Source organism: Macaca nemestrina, chromosome 2, assembly GCF_043159975.1.
Source record: "Macaca nemestrina isolate mMacNem1 chromosome 2, mMacNem.hap1, whole genome shotgun sequence".
Lineage (NCBI taxonomy): Eukaryota > Metazoa > Chordata > Mammalia > Primates > Cercopithecidae > Macaca > Macaca nemestrina.
Genome location: NC_092126.1, coordinates 146,371,689 through 146,388,952, shown reverse-complemented (window position 1 = coordinate 146,388,952; position 17,264 = coordinate 146,371,689). Strand labels below are relative to the sequence as shown.

Here is a 17,264-nt window from a genome sequence, read left to right as displayed (position 1 = left end):
CTGTCCAGTTTCCTCACCTCCCTTTCCTGCTGGTCTTCTCCTAAGAAAATTATTGCACAATATCCAGCACTATCCTTTTAATGTGCAGGTCTAATCATGTCATCCTTTTGGTTAATATCATCAGTGACTTTTCATGCAGGTCTAATCATGTCATCCTTTTGGTTAATATCATCAATGACTTTTCATTGCTCTCACACCTCCCATATAACTGTGCACAGTCTGGCAGAGACATCCAGCAGCTGGCTTCACTGTCCTGGCTTTATCTGAATTCTGTGAAGTTTCCTGTCCCACAGTGGCTTTCATGTCACAATATACTGCTCAATAACCCTTAGGCTTACCTAAGTTTTGTTCAGGAAGTGCCTATACCTACTGGAATGAACACTGTTTCATTAATTCATAAAGATACCTCTTCACAGCACTTTGTCATTACAATTTGTAATTATGCAAAGATGATACTCGATTCAAGTCTATTTTCCCAACTAATGTGTGTATGCTGCGTGAGAGCACAGCCTCCAATCTCTTTATCCACTATTGCAATTCAGTATCTGGGAAGAAATGCAATAGCATTGTTGGATTAAATGGATAAATGATGGTGTGAAGGAAAGAACAGACTGACCGCTCTTATAGAAGTGATTTTTCTATACTCAAAATTTGAGTTGAAGTGTAATTAGAAGTGATGAAAAGATCCATAATTACTTTTGTGAGTCTCATCAGTTTTCTGGTCATTTAATGCATATCTATGTATAAAATGAATGTTTGCAGTTGAAATGTCCTTGGCATTTTCTTAAAGGAAGAAAGAGAATTAAATATGGAGCACTCAATTGCTAGGTAGAGGACAAATGAACACAATTAGCACATCATGAAACAGGAGGAAAACAAGTCATGTGCAACCTGCAGCCAAGGACAGAACATGATTTCAATAGTCCCTTACCTCTCTGAATACTCTCCTTCAGTAGGCTTAGGTACAGCTCAAAATAGAAAGATTATGAGTTAGGAAGTCAGGCTGTCCTGGGTTCAAAGCCTAGTTCCATCACCTCCAGAAAGTATGGCTATAAGCAAGTAGAAGATATGGAATCTCAGTTCCCTTAGTTTATTAGGTAGGAATACTAAATAAGACGACATGTATAAGGAACAGCATGATGCCTGAGACATGGCAGTTACCTAAATGATTAATTATGGCTCCAATGATCAATATATTTCATGCAAAGAACTTTAAGATGAATATTCCCATCTCTCCTCTCTCTCTTGAGCTTCAATTTTTCCAGCTGAATATTGCCAGTATTTAATGTCATAGTGGCTTTTCAGACCCTGGAGATGTAAAACTGAACACATCAACTTCCTTCCCTTTTACTAGATCTCTCCATATACACTTCAGCCTGTCTTGATGGATTAGAGTAGATAATAACATGAGCATTGGAATCAGATGATCATGGGTTCAAATCCTAGCAGGGTGATCTTGGCCAAGTTATTTAAGCTCTTGAAACCTCACTTTTTCATCCGTGAAATGGAGACAGTAATAATTACTTCCTACACTTATTGAAAAAGGACATGTATGGAAGCATGTTGTCTGACACATGGTAAAAGTTTGATGAGTTCTGTCTATTAAAATTATTACTAATGACAATACAGTCATCTTTAACTCTATGCCTTGCTCCCTTCGGAGAATAACAATTGTGAAAGTTTGTTCCCGTTTTCTCCCACAAACCCTTTTCTTCTTTGTCCCCAATGATGACCATCTATTAAAGTCATCCTTACTGGGTCCACTTAATTGCTCTCTCTGATTTGGGGTCTTCCCCTCCTTGTTTCTCACTCCTTTACTCTGCTTTATTTCTCTTCATAATAATGGCTGGCTTAAATCAAACATATGGGTGTTGACTTCTGTGTCCATCTCTCTCCACCTGAATGTAAGCCCAGGAGGTCAGAGACCACATCAGTGGTGTTTCCTAATGCTCATCTGTACCTAAAAACAGCAGCTCACAAGGACTCTTTGTCTGAAGTTGCCAGAGTGCCTTCTTGGAAGGCAAGTGTGAGTTTACTACATCCTGGATTAAAACCTTAAATGTCTCCATTGCCCACCTGAGACAGTGCAGACTTTTCCTTTGATTGTTCACGTTACTCCAAAGCAGACCCCGGAACTTCCACTCCAGTTTCACTGGCCTCTTCTAACAAAGGGCAGTGATTGGGCTTCCCTTTAATACCAGAGTCCCTATTTATATTATTTTATATACACGTAACCTTTCGGCTGTCATTTTTCCCCTTAATTCTTCTGCCATGATCTTAAATGTCCCAAATCTTTCCTGATGCCTTCAAGTTAGAAATGGCCTTTCCCTTGTTTGAAATCTCTTAGCATTTCATTTGTGCTATCTTTCTCTTCCCTGTACTTACACTTTCAAAAGTGGGGCTATTATCTATTTTGTATAATCCCCTACAGAGCTGAAAAGTAATATGGAACCTGGGGCATATTCTATCCTAAGAAAGAACTTTTAGGATTAGGATATAAAAGGATAAATCCTTAGAGGAAAAAAAATGTCTTCTTTTATGCCTTTGAACACTTGTTATTCTTCTTTTGTGCTTGAGCCTTCTGTATCTAACTAGCTTTAAATATGACAAACTATACAAGAAAGAACAATAGAAATCCTTAAATCACTGAAACTAAATCTTCTTTTCTAACCAGCTCAGCCATTCATCTTAGATTTTCACACTCAAGACAACTTGCAAATTGCTTTTCACCCACTCACCTGGGGTGAGTCATGCTCTCTGCCAGGTAAGTGGAGAAGAATGGCTTACTAGGGCAAGAAAGGCTTTTGATTATTTTTTCTGTTATTCCCCTACTTTCTATTTTTATAAGTCTTGAATCTCTTGTTTTCCTTTTCTAAACTAAAGGATAGAAACTGTTTTTATACAGGTTATTTAGGATAGTTATCTCACATTTCATTATAATGAAAACTAGCCCTGCAACATAATCTTTTGAGACAAAGAAACCACTCTATCCAATACAGACACATCACGGGAGGCAGGATGCATATTAGTGTATTGAAGACTTTGAGATGTTTTGCTCTTAAGGAAAAGCGAGGCGTCCTTGATTTAATCTAGTGCTTTCTAATCCATTTGAGTATGGAACAAACCATTCTTTTTCTTCCTGGAATATCTATCTCTCAACATTCTCTGGAATCTGTATTCCTTCAATAACACTGTAGAAAACAGTGATGTTGCTTAACTAATACTTTGGTTGGGATTCTAGCATCAACTTTCAGGCTTTCTTTGTTCTTGGGCTAGAAGAACTGGTGGGGTCATTGCAAAACTTACAGAACACGAACTGGGTTGCAAACGCTCTCAATTCTAGCTAGATCATCTTGATCGACTCACTTAACTTCTGTGTGGTCAATTTCCTCACCAGTAAAATGGAGTTACAGAAAAACCAAATATGACTCTATATATGAGAGTATTTTAAAGGGGTAATAGTCAATTACAACTAGTATTTTTATTTTTTCTTTTTAAAAAAATATAAGGGGGAAAATAAACTATTATTTCTCATGGGTTTTAGCTTTTTTTCTGGCTCATTGTGTCCATGCCTTTGTTCATGCACCTCCCGCTGACTGGCATACTCTCTCTCTCCAGCTAAAGTTAGCAAGACTGAGCCAAATACTTTCTCCTGGTGAACACTTGGCAAGAAAAACTAAAAAGTCAACCTCTATCTTATAGGGCAATGGGTTAATGCTTCCTACAAAAAGCATGAATCAAAAACGTTTTCAAGCATGTGCTATCCAGTGATGAATTGGACAATCAGTTCTTTAACAGATAACCCGAGAAAACAACTCAAACAGTTGGAATTTCAAACTCAGTTGCCCGTTCAGGGGATGTGGCATGACATATTTGCGTAAGAGGCTTTCTGGTATCTTTCATGTCTCTTCGATGTAAGTCAGCACCCACTGCCACTGAATTCTGTCCCATGCCCTGTGGAGTTTGGCAGAAGGCTGCTGAAATGTATGTTCATTGGTACTGATGTCTATTTTATATGAATATATTTAAAAATTCAATTAGACTATTTAATAAACAGAATCTACTATCTCAAAAACTTTTAAGTCCACAAAGCTAAGAGAGAAGTGGCTTCTAAACCAAACATGCATATCTGCTTATTTTTTTGCATTGAGAAGTTAGGTCAGCTTCAGAGAATGAGACGAATAAAGTGTTTATCTGATTCACATTAACTTCCAAGACTGCTGGAGGACTAACAGGATATAAAAAGTTGCTTTTTCCTTAAAAATATGCTTACTAAGGGTACTACAATGTCCTGGAAAGACCTTCCATGCCAACATTCTGTAGCAGGAACAAGTGGTTTTTATCCCATCCTTCTAACATCATCTTGTAATTCTCCTACCCCATAATCAAAGGCCATTCACTGAGCAGCTTCTGTGTTCCATGCACTGTATTAAACAATAAAAATACAGATATGAGAAACACCTATTTTCTTTTCCTCAATAGGATCTCAGTGTCACAATATAAATTTACATATAAATCACACTAAATTCAATGTAATTTAAGACATAAGTGGGACCCAGTTGGGTCCTTAAGCATCCTTTTCTAGAATATTGGAGCAGAGACTCTGAGGATGAATATGAGTGCTTTAGTGAAACAAGATGGCAAAAAGACATTCAGAAACAGTGAGTAGCTTAAGAAAATGCAAGAAAGCATGAATGCACTAGATTCACAGATGGTGATGAGGATGAAGGTCTGTAAGTAGTTTCAGTTGAACTGCAATATAAAGGGCAAGCAAGGGAGGAAGAAAGAAAATGTTGGAGACTAAGACACAGACAGGCAACAGATTATGGAAAAACAATTTGCTAATTATTCATTCAAGGACGATCTGCCATCTATGCAGTATTTGCCACATTATATCCATTAGGATACAATTGTTGAACAAACTGGATATGACCTCCTGAGCTTAGAGTAGAAGAGATGGCCAAGGCAAAAATAATTTAACAATAAAATGTATTATAATGTGTTAAACAGGAAATAAATAATGTGCTGACAGAATTACATGAAGGCAACCTTTCCAATAGAAGATGAGAGAAGTAGCAAAGGTGATTTTTAAGCTGTGATCTGAAAGGTGAAAACACAAGCATGGGAAGTAACAGGGCATGTATGCAAAGATCCTGAAAGCAGGAAAAGCTCCAGATATTAGAACAGGGCTTCTCAAACTTGAATGTACCAACAAATCTACTGTGAACCTTGTTAAAATGCAGATTTGGATTCAGTTGGCCTGCAGTGGGCTTCAGACTCTGAATTTTTAGCAAGCTCTCAGGTAATGTTGTTGGTCTGAGAAGCAACAACATTAATCAACATAATAGCACTGTGTTAGAGAAACAAAAATCAGAGAATGCATCCAGAACTCAGTGGTAAAGATAAAACACTCTACATGAGAGTGGGGAGAAAGAAAGGTGAGCTGAGAACTATCACATATGCCATTGGGAAATATATGATTAGCAACAGGCTTGCAATTCATTCCCCTTCTCCACAGGGGCTGTGAGTGAGGATGATACGGGAGCATCCTCCAGAAAAACAGAAGAAAGGTAGCTTGATTGCATTTCCTTTTTTGTATTAGATACATTACTTACAGATCTAATTTATTATCCCAGAGTAGACCAAAAAGGAAGTAAAGACCTAGGCGTGGTATGGTACTTCCTTGCCTCTCCCTACTTTGCCTGTGTCTCACAATTATTTGAAACTCTGTAATTAAGGGTAAAACCTGATAGTGGGGATTACGGATTCAGTTGTGTCCTCCTACTGCAAAGTCATAGGTTAAATCCCTAACCCCCAATATGACTGTATTTGGAAATGTCGCTTTTAAGGAGCTGAGTAAGGTTAAATGGGGTTCATACAGGTGGGGCCCTAATCCAATAGAACTGGTGTCCACAAAAGAAGGTGAGGATACAGGAAAGGCCATGTGGGGACAACATGAGAAGGAGGCCATCTGCAAGCCCAGAGGAGAGCCCTCACCAAATACCAATGCTGATGGCACTTTGTTGTTGGACATAAAACCTTCAGAACTGAGAGAAAATAAATTTCTGGGGTTAAGTAACCCAGTCTGAGGTACTCTGTTATGGCAGCCCTAGCCTATCCGTGTACAAGGTAAGACCACTGATTTGTACAAATCAGACTTGACAATCAAACTCTTTGTGTTCATTCGCCTTTGCAGAGTTGAGAAATAATACTGTAGAGTGATTGATGGCTTAAAGCAATGCTCCTTTGGCCAGGATATCTATTAGAAACATGTTGGAAGACTCTGAAACACATCCATACCAAGATTCTCTCAGAAGGGTTATCATTTCATTGGTCAGTGATGGAGCCTGGGCATTGGTGTGTCCAGCCTTCCTATGTGGTTTGTATGTGCACCCAGAGCTGAGAAACAGTGGAGGATATTATGCTTTGAAAGATACTTCTGGCCACCCTAGAGGCAGCAATAGTAGATGATGTGCTTGTAAATAAATATAGGGTACACACCTTGGTATCTGTGCTTCTTCAGGCCTGATAGGTGATAAATAAGAAGCAAAGTTCCCCTCCCTTCAGTCCTCAACATGCACACATTTCTAGAGCATCTGACTTTATCTTGGATGGGAAGCCAAGCAGTTGTCTTGGGCCACATATCCTGTTGATGCCCTCAATGCCAGGCTCCTTGGTAATTACTCATTTTAATGAAAAAAAGCTACTGTTAATATATGTGCATTATTGAAATGCACTCTCCAATCTTTCTTGCCAACCTGCATATTTCTATAATAAGTCATTTGTTCAGAGCTCAATTATTTTCTGATGTTTGATTAAACAAAATCAACACCAAAATAATTCTATTAGGGTTAATTGACACCTTCTCACAGGAAAATTAACCACTTTGCTGGTCATGCTTTTAATAACAAGCTTCCCAGATTTCAATGGCCATATTTGAACACAATTCTTGAGGACTGCTTGAAGATTGAATATAACCTTACAGTTACTATGTCAACAGTTCAAACAATTAACAAAACAGTTACCATGTCAACAGTTCAAACCATTATTCAGCCTTATGGATAGCACTGCAATATTCATAAGACTTGGCAGCTAGAATTTAACTATTAAAGCCTTATAATTAGTTTCTTAATCTAGAGCTTGAAAATGATAAAAGAGTTTAATGCCTAGACTATGTCAATAACTTTTAGTCAATAATATTTACTAAAATATGTGGACCCCTAATTTTCTTATTAAATACATTGGGATAAAAATGAAATTGGCATGGGCCTAGGTCAAATAAACTTTCTGAGCATAATAATGAACCATTATTATTTATTATTTTGTTCCCTTCCCTCCTACTGGGATAAATTTGCTATACTTGCAGAACTCTCCTGAAGCCTAGAAGCGCTACATCAAATCTACAGGCCCTTCTTTTCTTTTCCTTTTTGAATACTAGGTTAGTGTTTTACTTGGAAAACTTCTTCAGAACAAAAACTTAGCCATAGCAGTTTGTTTCACCATAGTATATCGAAAAAGGATTTGCTTTTCAATAATAATTATTAAACTTTTACTCTATGTCAAGTATTAAATATATACTACCTCTAATCCTCATTAAAAACTATGTATGGTAAGAATTATTCCCCTGAACTTGGAATGAGCAAACCCAGGCTCAAGTATTAAATGTAAATTTAAAAGATGTATCCAAGTCATACATCTTATAAGATTTCAAGAGATACATAGTCATATATCACGGAAAGTTAGCCTCCTTTCCATCCTTGGAAACAGGTTGTCCAAAAGCAAATGCTTTTACCAGTTTTCTATGCATGTTTTAATGCATTTGTGACAACATCGTCACTAATTGCATTGCTTATGTTAATTTTAATGTCACTCCCTCCACTGTCTCTTGAGGAGAGAGAGGAGGAAATAAAAGAGCTCCAAGGGCATTTGAAACATCAATGATTTAATACTGATCCTGCTTATTTCTGAGGGTCACTCCCCACGTTGCTCAGCTCTAAAGTACTCTAGGGTGATCCTGCCTTATTTGCAAGAGACTGGCTTAAGAGAACAAGGAGGGGATTTGCATTTTCATGCCTCCATTCAGAATTATTTTTAATAATTTTAGTTACAAATTATTTGAAGATTGTTAATGAGCTTAAGTTTTTTACAATTGCCAAGTAGGTTTTTGTTTTATACAAGCCTGTAATGAAATACATATCTTCCCTATGTATGTTCTTAGGCCAGTCACTAAATCTTTATAATCATTTTTTGATGTGATCCATAAGGACAGTGTCTGACTTGGAAGTTGATCAGAAGGATAAACTCTGAAAAACTAAAAGCATTCAAAACATGGAGGATGATAAATACATGGCAATTTATTTTTCTATTCTTCCTTGCTCAATACATGTTTTTGACTTGACAAATATTGATATTCTAATTTGAAATTAACATTAATTTCAAAATATATTCGAACTGCAAAACTACATCATGATGTTTCTTCCTAGATCGGTCAATATCTCCATGTGCCATTTAGAAAATCAGAATTTTAGAGCGTCTCTTTTAACATTTCCTCTTCTCATCTTCCATGTCCAACTCAAGACCAAGTCTTACTGATTTTATCCTCTAAGCACTTAGCATAGCCACCTATATTTCTCATTTTGCACCATTACCTCCCACAGATTGAGCCCAGTGGATTCCTCATGTAGGCCCAGAGTCTTAGAAGACCCTCCATTCTGGTTCACACACATCCACTAGATTTCATCCTCCAGACACAGCGGTCTTTTCAGAAGGCAAATCTAATCATCTAATCTAGTCATAGTAACCCTACTCTTCTCTGTTTAAAATTCATTAAATGGGTTTTCATTGCTCATAAGTTAAAAACCCTAATTCTTGGCATGGCCTATAAGACCTGCTTTTTATGCCTCATATGCTGCAATCCTATGAGTATTCTCCAAAGTTTACCCATAGCTGAGCTCTACAACCATATTCTGCTCTCTCTCATGGATGGCTTTTCTTTCTTTTGCCCAAGTTAGCTCCTCCTCCATCCTCCAGCCCTCAATGCCTCAGTCACTTCTGCAAGGATACCATTCCTAATCTCTCATTTAGGTGAAATTCCCTTAAATGGAGTCTCATACTATCATTGTCAATGATGCAGTTTCATACTGTACATGAGAGAACATCATATTATCATCTAGTCTCCTTGCCGAGTGCCAAGTTCAGTGAGGGCAGAGACAATGCTTTGGTTCACCAGTTGAGTCCTCATCAGCTAGTACAATGCCTGGCATCAAACAGACAACTAATAAGTATCAGTCAAATAAATATCAAAATAATGGTTATTTACAACAGAGGATAGCAATGACTTCTAATAGAAGGTAGTATAGTTTACTACGTGCCATGCAATTTTTTGGGCACTTGAAACATGCAGTCTCACAATGAATCTTTGCACTAAATATTATATCTTTTAAGCCCCACTTTACAGAGGTGAAAATTATGAAAACATAGAGGTTGCTATGGTCTGAATGTTTATATCCCGTAAAATTCACATGTTGAAACCCAATCACCAAAATGATGTTATTAGGAGGTAGAACCTTTGGGGGTGATTAAATAATGAGGACAAAGCCTTCATGAGTGAAATTACTGCCCTGATAAAAAAAAAGGTCCCAGAGAGGTGCCTTGTCCTTTCCACCATGTGAGCATGCAAAGATAAGGCATCATGTGTGAACCAGGAAGCCAGTCTTCACCAGACTCCAAATCTGCCAACACCTTGATCTTGGACTTCTGTGAGAAATAAATTTCTGTTGTTTATAAGCCACTCAGTTTATAATGTTTTGTTACAGCACCCCAAATCAGATAAGACAGGTTAATTCAGAGGGTAATCTATGCTAGTCATCTAAAATGCTGGTTCCACTTTAAACTTTTAAGTTAAAAAATAAGTTTTACGAAGATTAGCCATGCTTTTGGCCCTTCCTGTAGGGTGTCTTTTAAGTATGTAGATATGGTGGCTTCTCACTGCATAGTGAGATATCTACACAGATGGCAGGAGTATGAGCTGGGACTACTGCACATGCAAGAAAAAAGTTAGCGGAGTAATGACTTGAGGTGCTGCTGAGTGTTCTACTGTTATGAGTAATGTTTTATGAGTTACTCCTTAACTGTAAGCATCTGCCTTAAATATAAGTGTCAGTGGGTAAAAATATTTGCCAATTCAAGATTCCTACTGCCAAACCCACATCCTAAAATTCAGGCAGTCGTAACAATGTTTTAATTTGCCATTGAAAGGTACACGGATTGTTAGGACTAAAAAGAGTCTTGAAGAATAGCTTGTAGTTGAACACATCATTTGACAAGAGAGAAAAACAACAACAGCTACTGCAAAATGTAAGTTAAAATGAAAATCGTGTATCTACCCCATTGGATTCCTTGTTTGTAGGCTGTCATGGGGACTCTAAGACAGACAGGGAGGGGAAGAGATTCTATAGTGCCAGTTACAAAGGATCAGGTGAAATTTTACATTGAGATGGCTTGTGGGGAATAGTAACAGAACTTAGACAACAGTGTTTCAAAATTTGAAAATTCTAATTCCTTCAGATCTCACCTTATTATTACTAGTGACAGCTACAATTATAGTTTAACAGTAATGGTACACTTAGAGTGAACCAACCAGATCTATGCTAAATGTTGCTTAAGGATTTTACCAGTTATTTCATTTGATTTCTCACAAGTGTCATCCACATTTTACAACTGAGAAGAATGAGACATGGAGAGACCAGGCAACTTAACCCGAAGTCCCCAGCTGGTAAGGAGCAGAATCAGGAGGAGACTCTGGCTGTCTGACTTCAGTATCTGTGCTACTAATCTAAGCTGATTCCTGGGCGGTGCCTTTTCTGACCACCCTAAGTGATCACTCTCCCTATCCACTACTACTCTCCCTTGGGGCAGGAGGCAACTTGGGAGTCTTTTAGACATCCAGCTGAACTGCATTTCCAAGCCCATCATGGATTTATGTTGTAAGCAGTACTGACAAGGGCCACTGGCAGGCCATGCATAGGACTTTCTCCATCAATACCCTGCCTTATGTCTATCAACCTGCTGATTACAGAGAAGGGAGGAGGCCCTCAAAATGGCAGCACCAACTAATGGAGAGAGTATGGATCCTTGAAAGATTGAATGGAGCCCAGGTCCTACTATCCCCACACCAACTCCAATCCCCACTGTCTGTCCACACTAGACTGTGACATGAGTATGAGTGATAAATCAACTTTTATTAGGCTAAGCAGTTGATATTTGGGGTTGGATTACTTACCCTAGCTAATTTCTCACTGTTGGTTTCCTCCATAGCATTGATTACAATTACATTTGTACTTTATTGTATATTACTCATTCAATGTTATCACATTTGCTCAACTGTAAGCTTCTGAGGGGAGTGACTGAGTCTGTTTCATCTACCACCATATCTAGCAACTAGCAAGAGTCCAGCCTGAAGCACATACATAGTGATATTTGTTACATGATTGTTGGGAAGATGGAAGCCAATGCAACAAAATAAATGGGCATATACAAAGAGTTTCCTCCCCAGTGCAATGTGGCTACTTTAAACAGGGTTTATGTTCAAGAATCAGGAGTGCCAGCATCTACAAGCATATTATTAAATAAAAGCTTTAGGTTCAAGGACTAAAGATATTCTTCTCCAAGTATTTCTATGAATTATAATGCAGGACCAAATTATGTTTATGTATCTAGCAACATTCTACTTTGCATGGCTTCATCATAGCTTTGCATCATAGCTTTGCACAGAGGGTGGGGCACTAGAACACTGCACTGAGACATGAGACCCCTTACCCCTGCCCTACGGGGCTACCCTCCATTAGTTGAGTTCTTGAAAACAAATTGGGAACTTAATCTACATTTACAATATGTCCATGGTCCCTTCCTGCTATCACAGCTTCTTCAAGAAGACACAATAAATGAAAAGAAAGATCTCCTAGGTAAGAACTGATATGGGTTAGGCTTTGTGTCCCCATTCAAATCTCATCTTAAATTGTAATCCCAATAATCCCCATAATCCTCACGTGTCAAGGGAGAGACCAGGTGGAGGTAAATGAATCAGAGGGTGATTTCCCCCATGCTGTTCTCAGGAGAGTGAGTAAGTTCTCATGAGATCTGATGGTTTTATAAGAGGCTTTTCTCCCTTTCTCTCGACACTTCTCCCTCCTGACACCTTGTGAAGAAGGTTCCTTGTGCTTCCTCTTCACCTTCCACCATAATTCAAAGTCTCTTGAGGCCTCGCCAGCCATGCTGAACTGTAAGTCAATTAATCCTCCTTCCTATATTAATTACCCAGTCTCAGGAAGTTCTTTATGGCCATTTGAAAATGAACTAATACAGTAAAATGGTACCAGGAGTGGGGTGCTGCTATACAGACACTTGAAATTGTGGAAGCAACTTTGGAACTGGATAACAGGCAGAGTTTGGAACAGTTTGGAGGGTTCAGGAGAAGATGGGAAGATGTGGGAAAGTTTGGAACTTCCTAGAGACTTGTTGAATAGCTTTGACAAAGATGCCGATAGTGATATGGACGATGAAGTCCAGGCTGAAATGGTCTCAGATGGAGATGAGGAACTTGTTGGGAACTGGATCAAAGGTGACTCTTGCTATGCTTTAGCAAAGAGACTGGCAGCATTTTGTCCCTGTCCTAGAGATCTGTGGAATTTTGCACTTGAGAGAGATGACTTAGACTATCTGGCAGAATAAATTTATAAGCAGCAAAGCATTCAAGAGGTGACTTGGGTGCTCTTAAAAGCATTTGGTTCTATGCATTCAAGAGATGGTTTGGAATTGGAACTTATGTTTAAAAGGGAGGCAGAGCATAAAAGTTTGAATATTTTGCAGCCTGATGACAAGGAAAGAAAATCCCATTTTCTGAGGAGAAGTTCAAGGCAGCTACAGAAATTTGCATAAGTAACTAGAAACCAATTGTAAATCAGCAAGACAATGTGGAAAATGTCTCCAGGGCATGTCAGAGGTCTTCACAGCAGCTTCTCCCATCACTGGCCCAGAGGCCTAAAAGGAAAAACAGTTTTCTGGGCTAGGCCCAGCGTCTTGCTGCTTTGCACAGTCTCGGGACTTGGTGCCCTGCATCCCAGCTGTGACTAAAAGGGTCCAATGTACAACTCACACTGTTGCTTCAGAGGGTGCAAGCCCCAAGCCTTGGCAGCTTCCACATGGTGCTGGGCCTGTGGGTGCACAGTAGTCAAGAACTGAGGTTTGGGATCCTTCACCTAGATTTCAGAGGATGTACAGAAACACCTGGAAGTCCAGGCAGAAGTTTGCTGTAGGAGTGGAGCCCTCATACATAACCTCTGCTAGGGCAGTGCAGAAGAGAAATGTGGGGTCAGAGCCCCCACAAAGAGTCCCCATTGTGGCACTGCCTAGTGGAGCTGTGAGAAGAGGGTCGCTGTCTTCCAGAGCCCAGAATGGTAGATCAACCAACAATTTGCATTGTGTGCCTGGAAAAAGCCACAGACACTCAATACCAGCCAATGAAAGCAACCAGGAGTGGGGCTGTACCCTACAAAGCCACAGAGGTGTGGAGCTGCCCAAGACCATGGGAACCCACTTCTTGCATCAGTGTTACGTGAATGTGAGACATGGAGTCAAAGGAGATCATTCTGGAGCTTTAAGATTTGACTGCCTGGCTGGATTTCAGACTTACATGGGGCCTGTAGTCCCTTCATTTTGGCAAAAGGTTTCAAGGGAGAGACCAGGTGGAGGTAATTGAAATATGGGAGTGGTTTCTTTCATGTTGTTCCCATAATAGTGGGTGAGTTCTCATGAGATCTGATGGTTTTATATGGGGCTCTTCCCCACTTCACTCAGCACTTCTCTTTCCTGCCACCTTGTGAAGAAAGTTCCTTGCTTCCTCTTTACCATCTGACATTATTGTAAGTCTCCTGGGGTCTTCCCAGCCATGCTGAATGGTGAGTCAATTAAACTTCTTTCCTTAATAAATTACCCATTCTCAGGGAGTTCTTTATAGCAGTAAGAAAATGGACTAATACACGAGCCTACCATGTACCAGGCACTATGATAGTATCATTCACATTTATACTTTTATTGACTGCCTGGGCAGTCCTCTGACCCAGGAAATAAATAAGAAAAATTGGTATTTATAGGTCCCATTTATTGTGCAACTATTATGAACTAGGCATAAGCATTGTCATATGTGCTTTATATATATAAATATATACAATTTTATATATTAATATGTTATATTTAATTATGACAACAAATATATGAGGTAAATGTCAAGAATTGTAAAGGATGTGAGATTTTACCCTACTTTCACACTAACAAGTTAGCTTGCACAGTCTCATGAATGTTGGAAGAAGACACAAGACTCTTAGGTCAGAGACAAAGCACAATTTACTACTCACAGGAATAGCAATAGCCAGTCATATCATTTGTCTTGGTTTCCAAAGTCTCAATTCCCATAGGGTGTGAAAAAGGTCCAGATGCATGCTATACAAGCTGTAGGTTGTTTTACACATGAAAAATCCTGAGTTTAGGAAACCCCATTATTTTATAAGGGGCCTGTATGCAAAACTCTTCAATCTTTAATGTGAGCATTATTTTTATTATCTTGAGCACAAAACAAATTTTCCTCTGCTCCCTAAGGAGAAACTTATCTCTATTTTCCAGTGTGTACTATGTAAATATTCTTGGAAAGATGGAGTTTTGAAACAAAAACTGAATTTCTTTATTCATAAGACATGCAGAAATGTGAAAAATTGATGAATAATTTTTCATATTTTATAAATGTGATAGCAAAGCTAAGAATCACTAAGTAATTTACCTAGTTAACTAACCCATAGGAAGATGAATGGGGATTCTAACCCTGATGTATCTAACTCCAAAACTCACACTAATATCCACTGTGAAATACTGCTTCCATATTTCATTGAGTAGGAGAATGGGGCTTAGAGAAATTAAAGATTAAGTCAATTGAGACTGAAGGAGCTTGTAAGCAAGGGAACTGGGATTTAGTACACACCATCCAACTACAGATCTGGTAGTCTTGCCACCACACCACAGCTATTGATCAAACATCAGTGTACCTGAGTTTGCTGGGTGATCCAGGGCATTTCAAGAAAAGCATACAGAGCAAAGAAAGGTCTGGAGAAAGCAGGAAGCCCAGTTGGCTCAAGTGAGGTGAGGAAGCCTCAATGTGGTGGAAGTAGAAAATACACACACACACACACACACACTCACAGCGAGAGAGAGAGAGAGAGAGAGAAGAAAAGGGGGAAGAGAAAAAAGGAAGAAAAAGAATAAGGAGGAGGAAGAGAGGTAGAGAAAGGAAAGAAAGAGAGGAAGAAAGGAAGAGAGACAGAAAGAAAGAGAGAGAGAGAGAAAGGAAGGAAGGAGGGAGGGAGGGAGAGGAAAAAGAGGAGGGGAGGGAGGAGGGAGACGAAGAAGAGGAGGGGGATTAGGAGAGGAGGAGGAAGAGGAGGAGGAGAGAAAGCAGCTAGAAATAGTTTGGAGGTTGCTTTCTACCTTGTAGGTTTTGGCCTCTGGGCAGTTACCCAATTCTTAAAAAATGAAAAAGCTCTCTATGCACTTACATGGACAGCACTTAAATCTATTACTAAGCGGGGGTTGGGGGAACGAAGGTAAAGGACAATAACACTTTATGTAAAAAGGGGGAGGATGATGGTAAAAATCCATATTTATATTTACTTGGATATGCAAAAAGAAACTGGAAGGATATACAAAAAGAGCAGCAGTGATGGTGGTGTGGGTATCAGAAAGCAGACAGATATGTTCATTTCATAGCTTTCTATAACTTCTGGTTTTTTGGATCACTTGAATACATTTCCTTTAGAAATTAAATTTATAAAACACAAGCACTGCAGATGCATGTTTTTTCTACAAGGTCAATTTTCAGGATTGGGAAAGTTTTTCTTCTCATATTTTCACAGGCAATTTCAAAATCTTCTGGCATAACTGTCACTTGTGAAAACAGAATTGATTTTGCCTTTAGAAAGTAGAGTATGTGTAATCCCAGCATTTTGGGGGGCCGAGGTGGGCGGATCACAAGGTCAGGAGATCGAGACCATCCTGGCTAACACGGTGAAACCCCGTCTCTACTAAAAATACAAAAACTTAGCCGGGCGTGGTGGTGGGTGCCTGTAGTCCCAGCTACTCGAGAGACTGAGGTAGAAGAATGGTGTGAACCCGGGAGGCGGAGCTTGCAGTGAGCCGAGATCGCACCACTGCACTCCAGCCTGCGCAACAGAGCGAGACTCCATCTCAAAATAATAATAATAATAATAATAATAATAATAATAATAATAATAAAATAAAAATAAAAGAAAGTAGAGCACAGACTCTGGCTAGTTGCTGGATTTTCTTTCTCAACATCTTGCCTATTTTGAAAAAGATATGGGGAGAAGTTTTTCTTCCCACGTGGTTTTATAGGTAACTTTTGGGAAAATCTTCCAAGTCATAACCTATTGATGTCTTTCCTGATAATAGTTAAAGTGCTTCAATTGCACTCATCCCTTCTCCCTCTCCCCACACTGGCTCAGAGATATTGTGGTAGATGTTTACAATCAGTTCTCTAAGAGAAAATACAAAAATAAAAACACCTTGATTTGTAGCATTTCTTGATTTCCGTGCTATAAACACTATGATTGATTTAAAGGCATCCATGTGATATCATGAGACAATGTAGCATACAATTATACAGTATTTCTACCATACAGACTCAACAGATACTAATAAACTCAGGTGAAGAGAAAATAGTAAAATGTAGTAAAATAATTAGGAAGTGATGAGTTTTAGGTATTTATTGCTTTTGCTTTTAATTTAATGTATTGAATGTAAGTTGATATTTAATTTTAATAATGGTTGTTTTTATAAACGGACTCACAAAATTTCTAAAATTCGAATAGTAGTTAGCTCTCTGTTAGGCTGGCATGTGATGGCAAGAGCTGGGTCCAGCCTGCTACTGCCAGATCCTAATCTCTCCTCAAGGATATATACTCTCTCTCTCTCTACTCTGTTTACCAAGAAAACTTTGGGAAAATTGAATAAGACACCCCATACAGGTACAGTGAGTAATAACAACCAACATGTATTGAGTCCTGCAGAGTTCTAGGCACTGTGAAAAGTGTCCTGATTTTATTTAATCTTTGCATTCACTTTGAAAAGCTTCAAATATTGGTGCCCATCACAAAATGCAGAGAGTGAGGCTCGAAGTTCTTAGAAAAGGGGCACACCCAGAA

General features: G+C 38.9%; 1 protein-coding gene and 1 long non-coding RNA gene across 14 annotated transcripts in view; one reads left to right on the top strand and one right to left on the bottom strand.

Moving 5' to 3' along the window:
* The window catches only part of LOC105477634 (glutamate metabotropic receptor 7), an 898,220-nt gene that overhangs the window by 175,889 nt on the left and 705,067 nt on the right, over window positions 1–17,264 (bottom strand). The gene's annotated exons all lie outside the window — the stretch shown is intronic.
* LOC105477633 (uncharacterized) overlaps window positions 1–17,264 on the top strand; it is a 438,407-nt gene that overhangs the window by 392,928 nt on the left and 28,215 nt on the right. For all 5 annotated transcript variants that reach the window (XR_003017095.2, XR_011620208.1, XR_011620209.1 and 2 more), the window contains 2 exons: window positions 10,258–10,356; window positions 10,701–10,774. This is a non-coding gene — a long non-coding RNA (uncharacterized lncRNA). The remainder of the gene's footprint in view (window positions 1–10,257; window positions 10,357–10,700; window positions 10,775–17,264) is intronic.